Source organism: Microcebus murinus, chromosome 16 (assembly GCF_040939455.1).
Source record: "Microcebus murinus isolate Inina chromosome 16, M.murinus_Inina_mat1.0, whole genome shotgun sequence".
NCBI classification, from domain to species: domain Eukaryota; kingdom Metazoa; phylum Chordata; class Mammalia; order Primates; family Cheirogaleidae; genus Microcebus; species Microcebus murinus.
Window position 1 is genome coordinate 7,918,729 of NC_134119.1, and position 9,142 is coordinate 7,927,870.

Below are 9,142 nucleotides of genomic sequence, written 5' to 3' on the forward strand. Positions count from 1 at the left end.
ATTTTTCTCTATTGAGATGTTATTAAAATATACTGCAAAATTTCAAGTGTTAGATGCAAACTGCATTTATTAAAATGGGAATTTCTTTTAAAGGAGCATGTATTCATTCCACAAACATTTATTGTCTCTCTGGAGACCTATATACACAATTTTAAAACTGCCTACATTGGCAGTTATGAACTTTTCAAGATATGTGGGAATGAGTTATTAATTGTTGGAGATTAAAATCTGCACTATGGATTAGCAATGGAACAAAGAATTGGCTTGCAAGACCAGATTGCGCCAACCAAATTATGAACCATAGGAGCAAGTGAGTTAATTGTAACAAAAGGTGCAGTTTACAGAATGCATTCCATTTACCCAATTCAGAAGGAATTTCACCTGTCTTGAAGCAAAGCTAGGGAATGTATAAATTTCCATGCCAGTGTTGAAATTGCTTTGGGGATCTATTCATTACTAAAGTATTTACCTTGTAATACAAACGGTTCCCATGGATCTTGTATCAACACTAAGAAAGCCTATTGAGAAAAATGACTTGTGGTCATGATATTACTGCTCAAACCATGTTGTTGGCAATTCAGTTGTAGACAATGGCTTTGGGAAACACACTTGTCTCAATAAGTTAATGCATTTTTATACATTATTAAACAACAAGGCAGCTTCTGATTAACGGGGTACCTGTGTTATGGGGAAAGAAAAAACTTCCCTGCCTACCACTCATGCAATACATTTGAATGTATAGATGGGAACCCCTCTAATTTCTAGAAATTTCTGACAACTTGTAGAAAGTTAAAGCACTAAGCTGAGTCATAAGAGCCAAACATTCAGTCTAGCTGTTCATATAAATTTTGAACACGGCAAGAGCAGGGGCTCAGGTAGTCTTGCTCTCGGCTACTTTGCCAGAACCTAGCCCAGTACCTGGTACACAGCAGGTGCTCAAAAATCTTTGCTGAAAAAAATGAATGATCTTGAAAAGGTCATTAGCCTCATTTCCTAGAAGACTCACAAGAAATGTAATTCTGGAATGGATTTGAAATCCTGTTTTGTACCCTCTACCATGTTCCAAATAATCTTTTAACACCTTTTGATATAAATACCTGAATCATCAGCTCACTCTTTGACGTCAAGAATTGGTTAGATTCTGCACTGTGCTTGAACTTAGATGCTCCTGTCAAGCTGCTGGCCCAATTTTTGACTTACAGCTCATGTGAGGATGAATGGGGAGCCTGCCAGATTTTACCAAACCAAACGGGAATTTTTCATCATAGGCCTGAGCATTTGGAATCCAGAACATGCATTGCCAGGACTCATCGAGACCACCAAGTTCCTGTTCCTCCAGTCTAAACTGACTGTACACTGGACTTCCCAGAAGTGTTAGAATGTCACCAAACTCTATGAAATACTCAGAGGAGTAGCTGTGTTATGTATTAATAATAAGAGAATTAATAGCAAGGGGAATGGTTGATAGTACATACTGAGAATTTTTATGCCACTCATGTGGCTAAATTTGTTATAAGCATTATCTCACTTTAATCTTGCCTCCAATCGTGAGCTGTGACCCTAGGTTTATCACCCAGGGTTTTTTCAGACAAGGAGATAGAAGCTTAGAGAGGTTAAAAAATGTGCCACAGCCCACAGAGCTAATAAAAGCTAGACCTGGTCTTTGAACCCAATGTTCTTCCTGACCCTAGAGCATATAGACTCACAACCACTATGATATATGTCCCCAAATGAGTATCTGAAAACAAACAAACAGACATGAAAATAGTAGGCATCAGGTAAGTTTATGTTCAAAGCTAAAAGGTATGGCAAGAAAAGTTGCCTCAATTTACTCATACAAATGAGACTATGATAAATGAGACCCTGCCTCCTGCCCTTTGCATGGTTCCATGGTGCTATGGTCTGAATGTTGGTATTCCCCCAAAATTCATATGTTGGAACCTAGTACCCAATATGATAGTATTAAGAGGTGTGGCCTTTGAAAAGTGACTAAGGTAGGAAGGATCCACCCTTATAAAAGAAGCTCGAGGGAGCTGCCTGCCCCCTCCATCGTGGGAGGACACAACAAGAAGATGCCATCACTGAAGCAAGGAATGGGCCCGTACCAGACATGGATCTGTTGATGCCTTAATCCTGGACTTTCCAGTGTCCAAAACTATAAACAAAACATACTAACCCACCACTCAAAGAAAGGAAGAGATCTAGGGACAGAAACCACAAGGCTGTATTGAACTCCCTGTTGAGTTTTTTTTTTTTTTTCCCCAAAGTATGTAAGTCAAGGATCTCTAAGCATACCAAGGAGCTATTGTTTCCCACATGTTTGGTTCATGGCCCAGCTGCAAACCCCCTGATCTCAATTATGGCCCAGGAATCACCATTCCCAACAAGGGTTGTAATAAAAATTACTGGGTAAACTCATCAGGAACTTTATATACAATAAAAAAAAAAAAAAGTCAAAACAAGGAAAACAATGTCCTCCTGTATATGGGGCCAAAACTCCTTCCTATGAACCCTTTATCACAAGATTTATTACCTACTTTCTCATCAGTCACGCCCTCCACTGACACTGGATTTGAACTCTGGGATTCACAGCGTCATGCATTTGGGAATAGTTTTTTTTTGTTTGTTTGTTTTTTATGCTAGTCATTTTGAGGAAGACTAAGAAAAACAACCCAAATTAAAAAAGAAAAAATAAAAAAAAAACACCAATTGGCCAACAGTAAGTGGTAGAGACAGTGGAGGAGAAATGTGAAGGGAAGGAAAGTAACTACTTTGAGAAATGATTCCATAAAAACCAAATGCAATATGTCGCTGGGTTGGAGATTTTTATGTGTCAGACAGACTAAACATCTAAAGGCTTAAAAAGATTCTAACTTGACAGTAATAATATTCCTCTTGAAAAGGACTAATGATACACTGCTACACACAGGAAACTTTGAGGCCGACTTTCCAAAACTGGTTGTCATCTGCAATGGACAGGGAGACGGTTGGGTAATGTCACGGCGTCTTGTGCTATTTCTCAAACACGAACTGGGGTAATTACGGAATATTTTGGTGGGTGTCCTCAAGCAAGGAATGGGCTGCATACACAGCCAGCTCCTCCAAGGAAGCCCTACAACATCATTTCTGGTTTCCAGAACACCAAGACTCCTTTGCCTTTCCTCCTCCCTGTGCACCTGGGCCAACTCTGTAATTCTGTGTGGGGGGAGGAATTCATTCTTGACCTGGCGATGGTAAGTTCACGAGATGAATTGTGCCAGATGAGCATCCCTGCATTGTCTCATTCTCCTTAGCTGCTGGCTTTGCAAACCACCAGGGATGACGCAGGCCTGACCAAGACGCACCCCAGAGCATCACCTCCATGACCTCCCGCTAGGCTGCTTCCAGTGGGGGACCATTTTAAAGACGTGTTTCCCTTCCTTTCTTTTCTGAGTGTTTTTCTTTGACTTTCAGACACACACTGGCAATAATTAAAACACATACACCAATATTTTCTGGGGCAGAGAAGTTAAAAGGTGCCAGTTTGAACTCGAGTCTCTCCTGTATGTCCCTTCTTCAAAGGAGGGACACAATCTTTCCCAAATCCCATGCTGCTGAAGACATTACCAAGATACATTTTCACATTTTTAAAAATAAAAGGTGACCTATTTCCTTAAAGTAAAGATGTTCAGGCCGAGAATAGTAGCCTGACACATCTTACTAATCACTTAGAAAATATTAAACATACACACACACATATATTCTCTTTTCTCTTGATCCAAATTTCTGGACTACTTATTTATTAAGAAGAAAATAACCAAATAACCAAAAACACAAAGAGCGTAATGCACTAAAAATAATTAAAGCATCAAACTGACGTGAATCTAAACAGCTTTATATATTCAGAAAACTGGTACTTAGAAAGAAAGTGCAACCACCCTGTGATGCAGGTACTTTCATTATCCCCATTTTATAGATGAAGAAACCAAGGCACAGGCAGAAGTGACCTACCTGAAACTGTAAGTAAGTGACAAGCTGGGGCTCAGACTGAGGCAGTTGAACTCCAAAGCTACACACATAATGACCCCAGAAAAGTGGTACATAAAAGAATTCATCGAGTACCTACTATGTGCCTCTCACTGTGCTTAACTCGGGGGCTATAGTATGGGAAACTCAAGCAGACACAGTTCTGGTCCCCAGGGAACCAGGCAAGGAGCTGTGAGTGCCTTAGTGGGGCTTTGGTGCAAGTAGGGGGTGAAAGTTTTTGGTCTTTAGCAGTGGCTCCCACAGAGACCCATGGATAGGATGCCCTCCTTTGGGGATGACATTTCAAAGAGCATCTGATTCGCCCAAATTCACATACTGTTTGAAGCACATGCTCCTCTCAGTTCAAAATGTCCCATTTGGGATCTCAGCGCACACACTGGATCTCCTTCCCGTGTCTCCTGTGGTCTTCAGGACATGGGAGGCGACATCTCTCCCTTCACAAGCCCCAAATAGCGTAGGATCCAATGAACCAGCTACAGAATGGAACCACCTAAATGTATCAAGTGCGTAAAGTCAAGTATATAAACTGCAGAAATCTTGGGAATTGGTCAGCCTTAGAAGAATCTCAGGGATAAGTTCTTTTATTAATGAAGCCATAAAGTGTATACTCCCTTAACTGTTACTCATCTTAGCTATGTTAGGACTGTTTGAATTAGGATCTGACTTTCACGGGGCCTATAACAACGGTTAAGACCTGAAAAAAAAAATAGTTTCTAATGTATGAAAAGGAAACATGAAAATCACATGTAATAGATGTCTAACTAAATATCTACAAAGCAGAAAAGTATGCCCTTAATCAACTATTAATCAAATTAGTTCATACACATATACATGTGTGTACACGTATTTATGTGTATATGTAAATATGACTTAGTGGTGATGTCGTTGAAACTATGTCTGCTGCGGTATGTGATGGAACATTCCAGATACAAGAGGAACCTGAGTTTGAAGAAAAAAAAAATTTGTGAAAAATAGTGAGGAAGTCTAAAATTAAACTGTATGTTGGATTAGGCATCTGAAATGCAACCCACAGCAATTCTTTTACCTTTGCTATTCAGAAAGAAGAGCAAAGATAAAATAATTCATCCGATTTTTTTATTTTTTGTATTTCTTTAAGTTGATTGTCTGAATCGAGCGGCCCATTTTTCATGGTGGCGTCCCCTTGGATTCAGGCCCCAGGTATTTGTTAAGCGCCTACACTGTTGAATGACGGTCACATTCCTCTTCGAGGCTTAAGCCTAAACAACATCTTCAAAGCCCTTGTGGGTCTACTCTGGCACCAAGAGACAGAGACAAAATCAACGGCGTCTCCTTGCCTGATGTCTATGGCAAGAGACAACATGACTTGGTCTTCCCTGGGGAGGAATGTGGCCTGAGTCTGCGAGTGAACCAGGCCCGAAGAACCTGCTAACCCCGCACTTCCCTCCCTCCCTCCGAGTGATTCAGCGCAGGACCTGCCCCGTCAGTTCTCCCGCCTGGGTTTGGCGAGCCCGGTAAACAGGCAGCTGCTCTCTGATGTGTCTAGACACGGAAATGATTCACAAGGCCGCTCTTGTAGGAGCTCCTGCAAGCAGCGCTGGAAACCTCTGGAAACCTCGGGAGGAAGGAGGCTTCCTGGCTGCACAAGGCAGACCTCAGCCCCAGCAAATGCTCCCCAACTCCTCCCTCCTCTTCATTCCCTGGAGGAACTAGGCGATGTGTCACCAGCTTGAAAGATCCTGTTCATTCCTTCCCAAGATACAAAAGAAAACTTTCAAGCCTCATTTTAAAAAGGAACCAAACCCCACTCTCTCTAACAGTATCTATTTACCTATTCATCCTGCCACGGTTCGGAAGAGATTTAAGGTATCCAGACAAGTACTAATCTGGTTTTCATCTGTAAACACACTTCTCCAGGCTCTTCTACGTGTTTTCTAGAACAGAGGATCTTGGCCTGCAGGGTGAGGGGGTAGGGAAGACCTATGAACCCCTGAAAGACCATCAAAACGTGGGTGTATGTGTGCCATCTCTCAGGGCAGGGCCCAAAGCTGGGAGCTCACAGGTTGGGAATCTCTGGCTCTCCAAATTGAGCTCTTATGTCTGCAATTTGTTCTCAGACCCAGGCACTGTTCTACATCTTCGTTTAATCCTCCCAACCATGTTATGAGTTGACACCACTATTTCCATCAACCCTGTCTTGTCGACCCCAGATTAACCAACCAGTACAAGTGGTACAACCAGGAATCCAACCCGGGCTCCCTTGTTCCAGCATTCGTGTGCCTCCCCCCTGCCCAGCTGAAATGAAAACAGGTAAAGTGACTAATTTATACTTATTTTAGCTGTGCCTAGTCTGAGTGAGAAATTATGATGAAAAAGTGGATCCAACAACAGCAAAATACTGCATTTCCTGCCCTGTTCCTTGATCAAACTGGCATGTGCTTTATAGAGGTAGGACTTTTGCAACAACTCAAGAGCAACAGCTGCCTTCGGATTCATCTCACAGAGAACACGTGCTTCGCACGCAGGGACACACGCACCTGCCTATATGAGTCTTTACAGGCACAAACAGAGTCACATTTAATGAGATCAACGTTGACCAAGGTTCGCTGTTTCTCTGCCTCAACGTGATGTGAAACATAGACTCAGGTTATGGATTTTGTGGCGCTTATTCTGGTCCCACGGGCTTTGACAGACAGAGTATAAACTCTGGAATTAAACAATTCTGTCTGTCCCATGCAATAGCTGGAAGCGAGGCACGTCTAAGGACGTTAGTGGTGGCATTATTGGTAGCATTAGTTAGTACTTACCACTTAAGGACTCCTTGTTTATGTGTCAGATACTGCGCTAGGAGTGTTGGATGTTTTGTATCAGTTTAGCTGCACGATAACTTTCTGAGGGAGGTTCTGTTATTACCCATGTTTTGCAGATGAGACACAGAAGGGAAAAGAAGTCGAGTTAGGTGGCCAGCACCACCCAGCTAGAGAAGCTCAGAGCCGTGAAATGAACCAATGTGGTTGGCCTCACTAAATATTTGCTCACTGCCTTGTGTCTTGGAAGTGTGTGTGTGTGTGTGTGTGTGTGTGTGTGTGTGTGAAGGTGTGTCTAAACTTTAATAAGTCAATAATCCCCAGCTGTTTTATTATGATGTATTTTTCTATTGTAAATAGTTTGAAGCCTGATAACTATTTCTGCATTTCTTTGAAAGGTGATGTCTGTCTCACGACTTTATTGATTAGTGTTTTAAAGTAAACACGTTTGTTCACTAAATAGAAAAAATTATAGTCTGGGGAACTTGCTTCGTCTTAAATGATGGGTCTTCACCCGAAACTGAAGTTCATGGGTTTACGACTCATCTCTGACTCATTCTTCGGGTTTGCATGAAAACTCAGGAGAAAGACTTATAATCCAGCTGGGTGTCGAGCTGCTGTTTTTCTTGTTGTGGCTGCACTGAAGATGCTCAAATAGAATGAGCAGTGCATGAAAAAGGAAATTAGCCTCCTGGTCAGTGTCATGTTCTATGTGCAGAGGTAGAATTGGTTCCAGTGACTGCTCTAGTTAGGAGGAATAGTATTTGGACATTAAACATTCACCAAATTGTATTTTTGCCAGTCTATTTTGGGCTCTGCTGAGCAAAAAAAAAAAAAAAAAAAAAACCTGCACCTTATAACCCTGGACTCTGAACATCCTCTCTCTAGTTTACTATGAAAAGAAAATTCTTTAATAAAAACAGTGCTAGGATGAGAGTTTAAGATGTTTAGTTCTTAAGAGCCTTCCTGTGGTTTCTGAATTTCTGGCTGAACAAGCACAAACCGGTGAATGGTAGGGAGGAAACAAAAAGTAAAATATTGTCTTGACTTACGGTCTTTATTCAGGATGAAGAGTTACAAAAATGATCACACCAAGCGTTCCTGGCGAGTAAACACTTGACAGGAAGCGGGGTGAAAACCACCTTGTCAGGAAATGTAGGGGGTGCTGGAAGATTCTTAAGCACAAGTCGCAGACTGGCAGGTTCCCAGGCAAATGCAGACCTCGGATGTGCTTTGTTTGGCTTGCACAGTGTGTTTTGTGGTTTTGAATTTGTCGACAACTTTTAAAAATCAAGAGATTTCATTCTCAAAATTGGGCTTTTCGCTTGTCTTCTAAAGGTAGATCTGTCCACAGGGGGCCACTTCCTGTGTGGCAGCGCTGGGTGTCCCAGGCCCTGCTGCTTTGCCACACTCCCCACCACTCCCTATTGCCTCCCTGCTGGCCTGTGTCACTCATTTACATCCCTCGCCATATCCCATGTGTATTTGGGATGTTAACAAGTGCCATGGGCCACGGGCCAGTCATTTACTAACTCCAGTTTCCGTATTATTTACCTTTGAAATTGTTTCAGAAAGTTGAAACCATGAAGGTCTCTTTAGTTCTCTTCTGCTATAACAAGAAGTACCTCCCTACACCAGTGGAAAAAAATCTGATTGGAAAAGGAAGAGAACCTAACATTATTTTCCCGGTGATTTCTGAGTTTAGAAATTCCTCTAGAGTGCCATGATTTACATGTCTGAGTTCTTTGTTCATTTATTTCACTCTCTCTTATTCTTTTCCTTAAAAAAAAAAAAAAAAAAAAGTCTGTGCCCTGGTCATGCTTAATCCTTCATATAATTTTGTCCTTTCTTCCTGGTGACATCTTCAGTTTCCAGAGATACTTACAGTCATAATATCAAGGACCCAATTGATTGAAAATTTTTTCTTTTTTTTTTTTCTTATATGAGCTATATGACAAGATTAATCTTCCAACCGGATCTCCTAAAAGTGTAGAAGCAGACACTTCTACAAATGCCACCAGAGACCTACAAGACAGGCAGACGCTGTGTAGACACTCGCCTTCTGGTTAGAGCCAGCCATGAACTGGTGACCACCTGGGCCCTATCCAGCTTGCGGATGGGCATCATTTGGCATTTGGTCCCTTTTGTATTTAAAAAAAAAAACGGAAATACATCACCAACATAAAAAAATAAAAGAGGCATTTTACACAAAATCCAGATTCCTGGCCACTATTTAAGACTGGAGGCGTATTTAACATGGGCCACACCCTCAGATGGCAGGAACTGGCCAGGCGGAACCATAGCTGGTGCTCAGTATAAGTCTGAGTTCT